The sequence below is a fragment of the Oryctolagus cuniculus genome, chromosome 16 (genome assembly GCF_964237555.1).
Source record: "Oryctolagus cuniculus chromosome 16, mOryCun1.1, whole genome shotgun sequence".
Taxonomy (NCBI): Eukaryota; Metazoa; Chordata; class Mammalia; order Lagomorpha; family Leporidae; genus Oryctolagus; species Oryctolagus cuniculus.
This window is the reverse complement of record NC_091447.1, coordinates 22,633,732-22,647,912: the sequence shown is the minus strand read 5'-3', so window position 1 is coordinate 22,647,912 and position 14,181 is coordinate 22,633,732. Positions and strand designations below refer to the sequence as shown.

Sequence of the window (14,181 nt, the reverse complement as noted above, 5' to 3'; positions counted from 1 at the left end):
TAGGAATCACCCAGTCGCACAGCTGCAGGTAAAGCAGTTTCAGAACATGCTGTAGCTGCCCTTTCATTCCAACTGAGAGAAAATGAGAACAGAGTGAATACCCCCTCCCACAACAGGCTAAAGGGGAAAAGCAAACCAAGTTATGGGAATTACTGTAACACCATAAAGGAGTCTCAGCAGAGAATTGACCTTGTCGCTTGCTGTAGTTGTTGTCCAAAGAATTTGTGAAGTCTTGGTGTCTTCCTGTCTCTCTGTCACAGCTGCTAAGACTAAAGGGCCCTTGTGACCACAGGACTGGGACCCGGGTTTCTGTCTGCTATAAAAGCTGGGGGACACGGGGACAGTCTGCTTGCTAAGAGCCCTGGTCAAGCTGATTCTCTATGTCCTCCCCTCTAAAGGGAGCGAAGCAGCAAGGCAGTGCTGGGAGTTACTAGGAACAAATCTCAGACTCAGAGGAAGAGTGAGGAGTGAACACAAGGGTTCCAGTTGTGTTTTTATTTCTATGGAACCTCTCCCTTTAATGCCCTTCGACCTGTTGGCAGTGGCATCAGTTCTGAAAGCAGGACTGGAATGCTCTTCTCTGAGGCAGTGGATCAAACCTGTCTGTATTTGGTTACCATGGTTATGGTACCCTGAGTTACCAACCCAGTGATTTGCATTGCAAACCATTATTGGAATTGAGGTCAGTAGAACTTGATACTCAGGGTGGAGAGATTCAGTTCACAGGAACTTCAGCTGGGAAGTTCAGAGTGAATAAGACAAACCTGCACACACATCCTCAAACCCATAAAGGGAGACCGCACCTTAAGGGCTACAAGATGAATATCAGTATCTGTGAATATTTTCATCAAAAGATAAGACAATTTCGCATTAGGAAGGTAAATAAGCAATTGGTGAGCTTTTTTAAAAAAATTAAATTTCATTATCAGATTCAGGATGCATTCTTATAAATGATAGACTGTTAAACCACTACCTCAAAATAATCCTATTCTTGAATCATGCATTCCAACAAAGCCCTTTGTTTTGATAAACTTCATTATCAGAGTTTCGAATAGTAGGAAAGACCATATATATTTTAAATTATATTTAAGTTCCCACAAAGGAAGAGATAGATTCTGATGCAATAATAATGGGGGACTCCAACATCTCACTGTCATTGATGGACAGGTCTTCCAAATAGAAAATCAGCAGACACACATCAGAGTTGAGCCATTTCATAGTGCACATGGACCTAACAGACATTTACAGAACACTTTAACATCTCCAAAACATTCCTCCTTCTCATCAGCACATATTTTCCAGGATGTATTATATATTAGGCTACAAATCAGGTATCTATAAATTTTTAAAAATTGAAATATACCATGTATGTTCTCAGACCACAATGGGAAGAGAAGTTGCAATACATAGAAAAGATGAAATAGAAGTACTGAGGTTGGAGAGCAGCAAATGAGGAAGGGAGCATTAAGAACTCTTTCACCCATGGGGTTCCTCCACAGAGCTCTAGCATCAGTAGGCAGGACTTGAATACCTTCCTCCTTGCCCTGTGGACCGGCCCTCATCCTAGCCAGAAAACTTTCCTTGCCTCCTAAGACTTCTCCCTGCCTTCAGCCCCAGTAGCTGTAATGCTGCCTATTAGGAGCTCAGAAGTGTCTCAGGCGTGAGACAACACAACAGCCTCCTTCTTCCTGGGGCATCCACTATCCCCTCATACCTGGAAGACCACAACTTTGTCATCACTCTCACTAGGAGTCAGTGGCCTTGTAAAAAATGCTAATTGATGGAGCATATTTTAATTGAAATATGGCCAGAAGTACACTTGCAAAATGAAGTTCCTATTTGAATAGTTCTTGTTCCAGAAGATTTTAATGCCATTTTAAAATAAAAATTGTCATGCAACTGCATACATACACATATACACACACACAAACAAATTATCCATATTGTTATGATTCATTACTTATAAATGTATTTATTTATGTAGCTTAATATTGGGGAGGAGGCAGTACATGAGCATTTAATTCTGCATTGCAAATTAGGAAAACAGGATCTTATATAAGCTCTGTTCCTACTATAATCAGCTTGGGAAAATCAATTTCTTCTACAGTTAATTCAGAAAAACGATGTGCACATCAGTGGATCAAAAATAAATCTTTCTTTATTTAAATGAATGTATAGTGCTATCAAATATATCCAAGCCTATGAAATAATGGGTAGTTCATAGCCAAAATACCTTCATTCTAAGAAAACTCTTCCAGATAGAACACTTCCTTTTTTAGGTCTGTCCTCCAACATAGAGAACAATATCATCCTGAGGGACAGAAATACTTCTAAAAGTTGAAGTATTTCACTGTCCAACTAATGCCACATGGAAATAAACTCAAAATTGTAATATAGTCACTGTTGGTGAGGAGAAGAGAGAGATCTATGAGATCTTATATGTAGAGCACTCTGGCCTGCTCTGAGGATATGGAAAACGTATATTGGAAATTAGGGAGTCTAAACTTTGACGTAAAAAAGATTTGGAGTTAGCCAAGGAGACAGGGGGAAGGGAAGTAAACTACAAAGGGTTAGTTCAGGGGGATGGAGAAGAGAAGGTTGGAGAAGCAATACCATGTATTTTCTGTATCTCAATTAGTAATTCTGATCTCTTTGGATCTATATAGTAATCCTGAAAAAGGATGGCAGAGGTGAAGAAAGTGAGATACAGAAAAGCTTAAACATTTGACAGCGTCACCAAGCCCATTCTTGATGTACTAAATTCAAGGTTCTTTGGAATCCTTGGCATTAGTGAGCCATCCTGGGAAACCAGGTTAAAAGAGAAGTTACCACTTACTGTCTTATCAATCAACTGAATTCTCCTATAATTATCCTTGGGGCAGCTTCATGAGGGTCTGAGAAAGTAAATGCAAATCCCCATTCTCTGAGTGCAATAGAGAGGAGGTGGCGTTCCAGGGAGAGGGAACAGCATGTGCAAAAGTCTGAGAGCAAGAGGGAATTGTGCACTTGAAGAATTCTAAGCATTTCAGTGTATCTACTAAATAACACATGAAGAGTCAATGTCAGTGATGCCATAGAGAGGGAAGGATAGCCAAAATGTGGACTTTGCATGCCAGTAAGGGGTTTGAGCTTTATTGTGGGGGCAGTGCTAAGAGAAGTAATCAGAATGTTCTTCTAAAAAGGTCTTGTTCCTTAATAAGGAGAACAGGATGAGTGGGAGCAACAAGACTGAAGGCTCAAGGCCAGTGACCAGGTAAGATACATTGATGACTGCAAGTGTGGTCTCAAGAGCAGGGTTTATGGAAAAATGAGTTACCTTAGAACTATGTGGGCGAGGCCGGCGCTGCGGCTCACTAGGCTAACCCTCTGCCTTACGGCGCCGGCACACCGGGTTCTAGTCCCGGTTGGGGCACCGGACTCTGTCCCGGTTGTCCCTCTTCTAGGCCAGCTCTCTGCTGTGGCCTGGGAGTGCAGTGGAGGATGGCCCAAGTGCTTGGGCCCTGCACCCCATGGGAGACCAGGAGAAGTACCTGGCTCCTGCCATTGGATCAGCGCGGTGCGCCGGCCACAGCGCACCAGCCACAGCGGCCATTGGAGGGTGAACCAACGGCAAAGGAAGACCTTTCTCTCTGTCTCTCTCTCTCTCACTGTCCACTCTGCCTGTCAAAAAAAAAAAAAAAAAAAGAACTATGTGGGCGAAAAAATTAGCAGGTCTTATTGAATGATCAGCTATGTTTGGGGCTGGAGAGTAGCATAGTAACCAGAGATTACACACAGGGCTTCCAGCTATGGTGAGTGCTCAATATCATTTTATTTATCAAGCAGTGATGAGACGAAGGTGATGTAATTCATGGAAGGAGATGAGATGATTATAAATAGCTACCATTTATTTTTCGTTTGTGCCAAGGCCCCCACTAAAACTTTCACAACATTTTCTTACTTGATTTTCCTGAGAACCTTGGGTGGAAATTTTTATTCCATTTTGTAGACGAGGAGATTTAGGTTGACAGATGCTAAACAATTTGTCCCCAAACAACTAATGAGACTAGGCCTGGGTCCTAAATGCAACCTTTTAATTGTACAAGTGAGTATTCTCAGAGCTCAAAAAGAGTATGCCAATAGCTCCCCTGCACTTTCTAAATGGTTGTATTTGGGAAAGGGGAGGCTATTATTTCACATATATCAAAATATTTTTAAGTGTTCCATGATTCTAAATAGGCCAGAAGTAGAAGACAGCCCAGCAAACTGTGTTCACCAAATTAAGCCAGAAAATTGGTTTGCTGTGTTTGTTGAGTTTGTAAGTAGATCCAAGAGCCCTGGCCAAATGGGGAACTAAAGGCAGGCTTTTCTTTTTCCACACCTATGCAAAAAGTCAAATTTGGTACTTTTTTAACATTTCCAATAAGCCAGAAACTTACTAGAAAACATAATCGCCATGTAAACTTCAATTAAATGATGATTGAGACTGATTTATAGCTTAGTAAGCTACAAAAACAGAAAGTAATTTTTTCCTTGGTAATCTTTAGTAGACAATATGGTAAATCTAATTGCTCAATGCATATCATGAGATTGAATCTCCTCAAATAGCTCTATGTTCTACTAGTAGGACATGAAGATAGTGTTTCATTTGGGGAAGACAACACTGCTTGTTGTATTTTCCCCCTCAGAGTTAAATTTGACACATGCACGCTCAACAAATATTTGGTATCTGTTCTCATCACAGTATGTCCTGCCAGGTCAATCTAATCTTTCTACAATAAAGATCCAAATTAAATACTGACTCCACTATGAAAGGGACCCCCCCCATCTTTTCCTCCCACTCATGGTAGTGACTCACCAATGGTAGAAGCATTATTGTTCCAGTTGTCTCAGGGCACTCAACACACTGTGCTTGCTACCAGATCATTGAGTCTAAACCAGAACTGATTGTGCCCCCAATGAGGACCTTTGGCAATGTCTCAGGATATTTTTTGCTTGTCACAGTGGGGTTGAAGATGCTCTTGATATATATTGGGAGATGTCAAGGATACCACTAAGCATGTTAGAATGCACAGAACAGCCACAAATGTCAAGAGTACTGAGGTTGAGAAATCCTGCATCAGACAAAGGAGAGGTATAGACAGCTTATGACTTAGAGTGACATGTGCTTAGTTCTAGCCGTGGCCTCAACATTTAACAACTGTGAGACACTGGGCACGTCTCGGGTTCTGGGTCCCAGAGTTCTCATCAACATAGTGCAAATTGTTCTTCTATGGATACCAGATGCTCCCTTCACAGAATCTTGTTGGGATCAAAGCAACAATGCATGAGAAATTAACAGTGAACTCTGTACAATCTATTACCATTGCTGTGATTCTATGTATAATGATGGATATAATAATAATAATTGTTCAGGCAGTTTGGATAACAGATTTAGAGCTTAGTAATGAAATATGAGCTGGATTGCGAATAAACCTTACTTGTACTTTATCTCAATAAATATTTATTGAGCAGTACCTCTGGGCTAGCATTCTTTTAGGTATTACAGATATAAAAATGAGATATTCTGAATAAAGTAGCTCTTTTTGTAGGGTGAAGATAGAGACATAGGTAGCTATAGTACTAAATGAAATAAGCTAAAGTTTTTAAAAATCCAGTCAATTCAAGACAAATGAGTATAAAAAAAAAGTGTATGGACTGCGTTAAAACTGCTAACAACAACAACAACAACAACAACGAACTTCCTTTACTACCTTATTTTACCGCTCTCCATGGGGGGAAATGTACATTCTTGTGGCTCAGATTATCCATTCTACTGAAGAGATGAAAGTCAATGAGAAAACAAAGTTCCTCTTAACAACAGATATGTCAAATCTGGCCATACAGAAAAATAACACAATGAAGGCAGCACTCAATCATCTTAAACAGGAACCACCGGCCATGACAGAAAATGGCTGCATGTGCTGTGAATTGCCTGTTGTTCTGAGGAATCAAGTCTTCTCAAAATGCATGTGGACATTTTGGGGAAAGCTTTCTAGAACATGCCAAGCAGTCAGGAATTTTACCCGTTTACTTTCATCATAGGAAAGAAATGACTGCCCAATAAATTACTGATACACTGTGCTGAATTATTTGACACTTTTATTCTACCAAGACAACTCATGTTTGGTTGGAAGAAAGACAACCAAATATCCAGGGATAGTTCACAGGACATAGTCAGGATCATTGGATAGTTGTTCTTTGCTGAAATACACTTCCTGAGCTGTGCCCTGCCACCTTTTCTTCCATGGATCTCTTGAAATACCATGCACTCAGTGCTATCTAGGCTAGTTGTTCCCAGTCATTTTAGTACAAAGTGATCTTCAGTTGTTTAAGATGAACCAACATCCTCACGATTATCGTTTATTGACATAGTCAACGAACTTCACATAATTCATAAGGGGAAAAGCTCATGCCTCTGAAACAATCCTGTTGATTGCTATTCCACACCACGAACACTGAATATGAAACAGCCTGTAGCCAAATGGATCAAAGAAAAAATCTCAACAGGATTAAAAAATATTTTGAGGGGCCAGCATTGTGACACTGTGGGCTAAGCCACCACCTGCAATTGTCGGCATTCCATTTAGGCGCCTGTTCAAGTCCCATCTGCTCCAGCTCCCTGCCAATGGTCCAGGAAGGCTATGGAAGATGGCTCAAGTGCTTGTGCCCCTGCTACTCATGTGAGAGACCAAGATGGAGTTCCTGGCTCCTGTCTTCAGCCTAGCCCAGTCCTGGTCATTGCAGCCATTTGGGAAGTGAACCAGCAAATGGATGATCACTCTCTCTTCCCCTTCCCTTGTCTCTGCATTTCAAATCAATCAATAAGTAAGTCTTTTAAAATTATTTTGATTTTGGAAAGGAGGAGGGAAGGTGGAAGGGTGGTTGGGAGCAGGGTAGGGTGGGAAGTATTACTATCCTTTTAAATCTGTATGTGTGAAATATGTTCACCTTACATAAAAATTGAAAAAACAAAAATAAAAAATATTTTGAACTGAGTATGAAATGCAACCTATCAAAATTTGTATAAAGTAGCAAAAGCAGTGCCCACAGGTAAATCCACAGCACTAAAAGAAGATCTAAATCTAAGCTTCCACTTTAGGAAAGTAGAGGAAGAAGTATAAGCTTAAGCAAGCAGAAAAATGAAGAGAAATAATATCATAAATCAAGAAAATTAAAGCAAAAATAATAGAGGAGAATAAATAAAAACCAGAAGTTTGCTCTTTGAAAATGTCAATAAAAGGGATAAATGTCTAGCCTGGATAACAGACTAAGTGGGAGAAGACACCCTTTTTAATATGAAGCTGGGTTGCTCACAGCTGAAATATAAGTAAGCAAGCAGAAGGGTCTTTAATGATCTATGAGGGAACAGATTAGGGTTGAGACATCAGTATAAACTCCTGCTTTGCTTATATAGATAAAGGTGTTTACATATAGAAATATTTAGAAATAAGCATATATACATGATTTAGCATATACACACTAGTAATACAGAACACCCCACTAGTAATAAGCACTCCTAGAATCCAGATTTTGATTTCTAATACCATTCAGATTCTTGGAGGAGGAGAAGAAATACAACACATAAACATGTAACCAGAAAGAGCTAATTTATTCTCTCCTTCTCATAAGCTGTTACTATTTGGGCAATAAAATAAAACAGTAGGATTATAATCCATTCTTTCACACTAAAATAAACATCTTTAATTATAATATTTGAAGAACTTGAATTATCCACATATAAATTTCCATAGTACACAGTGATATAAATGAATGAGTAAAATGATTGTCAGAGGATAGAAGGACTTCAAATAATGTATGTAGATACTCCACTTTCCAGGAGGTGAAGCATAATTAGCATAATTCCCACTTCCTGGTAATGGGTTATACACAGTGACTTTCTCCCCACCCCCCCCCAAAAAAAAAAAAGCTGTAAAGAGGGGTAAGAGTAACTTTATAGTGGAGAAAATTGGCAAACACTTCCTCAGGGAGGCGATGAAGGTTAACATCAGCCAGTGACAAATGACATTGATGATACATTCCTTTGATAAAACACGATGAGAGAGTTACTTTACCTCTGTCATCTTCTTCTCACAAACCCACAGCTCCAGTCTCATCATGACAACACCATCTGACAAATCCCAAATGAAGACCAGTTTACACAATGTTTGATCAGTACTCTTCAAAACAGTCAACGCTATCGAACCAAGGTTCGTCTGAGAAACTGTGACAACCAAGAGGTGTCTAAGGAGATAGGACAATGAAATGATATCCTGGATGGGGCAATGAGACAGATAAAGAACATTCGATAAAAACTAAAGAAATTAACCTATAGAGTTAACAATGAGGAATCAATATTGTCTTTATATTTTACTTAATGTGTTATACTAATGTAAGACATTAATAAAAAGGGAACTTGGTATGGGGAATTCTCCTTCCAACTCTTCTGTAAATCTAAAACTAATTAAAAATAAAAAGTTTATTTATTTGGTGGCAGGAGTAGAAGATACTTAGTATACCCTCCCCAACTCTAAGATTCCGTGATTCCAAAGTATGCAAAGTGACAAACAGCACAAAATGTGTGTGTGTGTGTGTGTGTGTGTGTTTGGAGAGATACCAGAAATATACTAGCATGCATTTAGTTCTGTGTATATGTTATGTGGGCAAACATTAGACCATGTGTTTTGAGAGGGGCCCAAAGGTAAAGAAAAAAAGTTCATGCAGGAAACAACTAGCAGCTTTAGAAGAACGCTTTAGAAGTAGCCTAGTATTTGGATATCAAATGTCCTGCCCATGTCACATAACCTTGCAGGGGAGTTTCAGTCTGACCCCATCACAGGCCAGCCCAAGGGTAATCTTCCTGGTCTAGCACCAGGGGGGCTATTCAGTCTATATAATAAAGGCTGGGAGAGGGGGGAGGATTTCACAAGAAAGAAGGAGGTAGGAAGCATCACTACGTTCCTCAAGTAGTACTGATGAAATGCTTGAAGTCTGCATTCCTTAAATAAAAGGTTTTGGAGGAGGGGGAGGGATGAAGAAATGGTGGGAAGTAGGCCCCACACTCATATAAACCCCAATCTAAATGCAGACTTGGCACTCGGATCTTTGCCAAGTTGCCCACCCAGCCTGTCAGGGTACAGCTATGTTAAATTTTGCTAGCTTGCTTACTCTCATTCTGTCTCGGGTCTGAAATTCTTTTCTTATCGGGGGAAAAAGAACCTCTGTTCCAGCCATCTCTTGTAACATATTGCATACATGGTTTTTTGTATACCTGTGTTTAGATGTAATATTACCATACAAAGGTAGGTGACCCAGTGTTATAGGGGTTATCATTGCATGTTAGACTTAGGGACAAATTTTAATTCATTTTATTTGACTATATTTTAAAAATAATGGGCTAAAGACAATTATATTTTTGCCCTTTAAAATCAGTATAGTGGGCTGGCGCTGCAGCTCAATAGGCTAATCCTCCACCTAGTAGCGCCGGCACACCGGGTTCTAGTCCCGGTCAGGGCGCCGGATTCTGTCCCGGTTTCCCCCCTTCCAGGCCAGCTCTCTGCTATGACCCGGGAGTGCAGTGGAGGATGACCCAAGTGCTTGGGCCCTGCACCCCACGGGAGACCAGGAGAAGCACCTGGCTCCTGGCTTCGGATCAGTGTGGTGCGCTGGCTGCAGCGCGCTGGCTGCAGCGGCCATTGGAGGGTGAACCAATGGCAAAGGAAGACCTTTCTCTCTCTCTCTCTCTCTCTCACTGTCCACTCTGCCTGTCAAAAAAAAAAATCAGTATAGTGATTATTTTGAAATCTATGCATATTCATCAGGAGTGACGCCTGAGCTTAAAGCACTTCCTCCAACCCCAGCAAATAGCCTATGCTTTATACTTCAGAAACTATTTTATATATTGATCTTATTTGTGTTACTTTTTCTAGATTATAATGTTCTTGAGAACAGAAAAAAATGTCACTTCTGCATCTTTTCTGTCTTATATGGAGCCTGGCATGTTGTACATTTGGGGCACAGGCAGTGTGCAATTTTGGACAAGTAACAGCTTCAGTGTAATGAGAAATTTGGGCTACTGTCATCTCTGAGGTTCTTTCCAGATCTAAGATTTTTAAATTCCCTGCCTGTCTCACTGAATTGGGCAAAACTTCACAAAACGGAAACCTCGGGGAGATTGTGTGACTTGCCCAACTTCTTTTTCATCTTTTGGAAGGTGATAGAAGATTGAGATTCTGGAGATGTCTGTTCTGTGGGAATTGGTTCAGAAAGTCTTTTCTGTGGGTTTTCAATAATTTATTATTTGCAGTTAAATTTGTCCTTGTTAATGTACACAGAGCTGATCAAATGAGAATGGTTAAAATATGAAAGGATTAAATACAAGGATAATGATTTCATCAGACCTTGGAGAAATTATTTTTGAAATTTTTCTGCAATATGTGGAAAATACCCCATGTAATGAAGTTGTTGTATGTGTATCATTCTAATTATGCTGCTTTTCCCTTGAACCTGAGATTAAGGAAGAATAATGGAAAAACAATTCATCATCCACAAATCTCAAAGTCAAAGGCTTTCCATTATCATGGATCCTACTATCTCTGACTTGGCAACATTCTCCAGCTATCCCCGTCCTGTCCCTGATGTGTACTGATCCCTTGAAACATCAAGTTCACCTAGAAGAGGCTATTATGTGTGTATTCACTTTCTGTGCAACAAGTTACCCCAACCTTGGAAGTCAAACATTGGTCACACTGGGCTAACATTAGAGTGTCAACACAGCCTTCCTGTATGGAGGCTTGGGGAGACCAACTTCCTTCCCTTTCTCAGCTTCTAAAGGCTACTTGCATTCCTTGGCTCATGGCCCCATCAGATCTGTCTCCTTCCTATAACACTCAGACCTGTCATAGTGGTCACTACTATATCAGTTCTATAAGGACTCCTCTCTTAGACAGTAGAGCACATGAAGCTCTAATTACACCCACCTGAGCATGTAATGCTAATGTGTTCAGACAAAATTTGTTCTTAAGTGCGTAAGCCTTGGTGAAATGCACTTAGATTTAAATCTGAGCTCCACCACTTATATCCTGTGTCACTAAAAACAAGCTGTTTTAAAATTTAATTTTTGAACTGTGCCCCCCAGCTCAGTCTCATTTTCTACTACACATATACTCCCCAACCCCCACCACCCCTGAGATTTTTATATGTGAAATTTGCAGAATATCTAGGATGTATTAAATTTTACACTGAGAATCAATCAAACTGCAGAATTAATACATAGAAATAAGTAGAAACAAATGATATAGTATGATTTTATATTTATAAATGAATAATTTGATATATTAATTCTCATCTCTGAAAATATTTTGCAGCACTAATATATACACATATATATACACACATACATCTTTGAAAAAACTACCTAATAAGACACCAATGTGATGGATATTTTTACACATTATAATATAGGATGCTTACAAAGACGGTTTATTAATTTTCCAGCCCCTCCTTCTTCTTACCCAGTCCCATGTGTCTACTTTTCTGAAATTTGTCCAAGCTGCTATGCACTGCCCAGGATTCCCAAATGTACTTCTTCCTTTTCCTCAATACTATAATTACCAAAAGGTCATATTTAATTAAGAAACTTGTATGTTATTAGCAAAAAAGCCTATTAAGCTTGATTCAAAATACACAGCTATTTCTTTTGCTAACACAATACCTGTATCAAATCATCACGTGAAGTTAAAACTCATCATTCCGCCCCGTGGAGCTTCACATCTTGATCACATTTGGGCAATCTGTTCCCTGTGTCCTGCATTTTCTTACATCTCCTCCCTCCTTTGTTCTTTCTCTATGTCAGAAATACACCAGTCTGGCTCATTGCAAACACATTAAACAGTAGACAGTGTATAAAATGAAATGAGAAGTTTATATTCCGACTTTTTCAATCTTCTAAAGAACTCATCAGAGTAAGTTGCTGCCAACCACTGTCCTCCAGGCATTTGCCCATTTGAGTCCAGGGCAAACATCGGCTATGCTCAGGTCCAGACATTTTACCACATGGTTGCCACTATGGCATGGACAAACCAAGGTTGGTTTCTCCCTGATTCTCTCTTTACTGCTAGTGCAGAAATCAGGGTGTTCCCTTCCTTGTATTTATAACTTGGTGCATTTCCTTTTAGTGAAGAAGTAATGAGAAGGAATGAAAAAATCCTTGTAATTCTCTTAAAATAAATCTTTTCCCTCAAAATCTCTCATGTTGCTCTGTTGCCTCTGAGGAGGTAGGCGGTGGTCTGGTGATACATAATTACCAACGTCTTCACTTCCCTGTCTCCTGACAACTCCCCAGGAGGGTGACTGGCACAGGCCCGACTGGTGTGTAAGTCAGGAAAAGCCAGACCTGTGACTGGCTCAGAGAACCATTCACTAAAACCACAATGCTGTTATTGTGCCAAGGTTATATATGCATAAATACTGCATGTATAATATATATATATAATAAAAGCAATTTATCTATGCCTATATGTAAATATATGGAAATGTGTTCTATTGTCTCATTAGAACATTCCATTTCATTAGTATTTAGCACGTTTTTTAATTAGCAACTTCTATGTGTTAGAGACAAGTTACTAAAATACCATTCTGACTTGTGGCATTCTGAAAATGGTTCTAGAATGACATCCTCACACAAAAATATCACCAGCTGGAAGCCAGAAATGGAGTCACATCATACTTATGCACAGTGTCTACCTCCTGCTCCTTCCCTCCCTCCCTCTCATCCTCTAATTCTTATGTCCACACCGTTCTTTGGTCAACTGCCCCCACAACCCCAAACAGCTTTCTCCCCAGTGCCCACTTAGAAAAAGACCAAGACTTAATCTTCCCTCATCCCTTCCTCAGTGAACTCTTCATTGACAGCTTTAACTTCATTCTGCTTTTTCTAACAACACTCATGTGACCAATTGCCCCAGCTGCACTCCACACTAGCCAGTTACCCGGGTTACAATCCGAAGATTGTTAGAGTAGGAAGAGGAGAAAGAAAACAGACGTTTTGTGTCTGTTCTTCCAGCGGTCAAGAACATTTAGGCCACTATGGAACAAACAAACAAAAAAGGTCTTTAACAAACAGTCCTACCTTGCCCAGGTGGAGCAGAGCTCCAAGACCAGCTATGTTCATCCCCTGAAGCGGCTCTGCATAGCCCCGCCACCAACCTCCAGTCACAGCTACAAAAGCTGCACTCCTGAACTGTCTGAAAGTTGGATGTCTGAACAGTTCCTGAAGGAAACAGTGTAGTATTTGACTAATCTTGCATAACATTTTCATAATCCACGCCCTTTGTCCTAAGAAAAAACCTGCTTCCCTGACTCAGGAGCAGGAAACGCTCAAAACAGGAGACTCCAGGCAAGCTAATCAGACTGGAAAAGACTTGCAGCATTCATGGGTCCTGAAGGGGGTCCAAGGTCTACTTTGTTCCAGACCCTAGGCTGGGGATAGGGGTCATGAAGGCAGCCCACACTGTGGCATAGCACGTTACACCACTGCCTGCAAAGCCATCATCCCGTATAGGTGGTTTGAATTCTGGTGGCTCTACCTCCAATCCAGCTTCCGGCTAATGTATGTGAGAAAGCAGTGGAAGATGGCCAAAGAGCTTGGGCTTCTGCCCCCAACACAGGGGCATGAAGTTCCTGCTCCTGGCTTTGGCCTGGCTCGCCTGCAGCTACTGCAGCCATTTGAGGAGTAAACCAGCTGATGAAGGATTCTCTCTCCTCTCCCCCTTTCTCTGTAACTCTGCCTTTCAGAGAAATAAAACCTAAATTTTTTTCAAAAAAGGAGATATGAAGATGAACAAGTCATTCTCCTCCACTCAGGAACTGGCAGCCTTTTGGGGGTCACAGATGAGACAACTAGGAATCCCCTGGAGGAGTGCTGAGGCCAGAGGGAAAAGGGCTGAATTCTCCATGGGGGATATGGGGAGGCTTCATCAAGGAAACAATGCCTCCTTTGAGTTTTGAACCATGAATAGGAGCTTCTTTGATGAATGAGAGTTGAATAAGAGTTAGGGTTGTGGGGTGGATATGAAGGCAGAGAAAACACCCTATAGAAAAATACAACACTCTCCAACAGGATTGTGCGTTTGGGGAACTGTGGGGTTTGTTCAACCAGATATG

The 14,181-nt window shown here is 40.5% G+C and overlaps 1 protein-coding gene across 2 annotated transcripts in view; it reads right to left on the bottom strand.

The window, feature by feature from the left end:
- The window catches only part of ITPRID1 (ITPR interacting domain containing 1), a 129,305-nt gene extending 116,019 nt beyond the window's left edge, over positions 1–13,286 (bottom strand). For both annotated transcript variants that reach the window (XM_017344417.3, XM_070059416.1), the window contains exon 1: positions 13,148–13,286. The gene's annotated coding sequence lies outside the window, so the exon portion shown is untranslated. The remainder of the gene's footprint in view (positions 1–13,147) is intronic.
- Between the last annotated feature and the right edge of the window lie 895 nt (positions 13,287–14,181).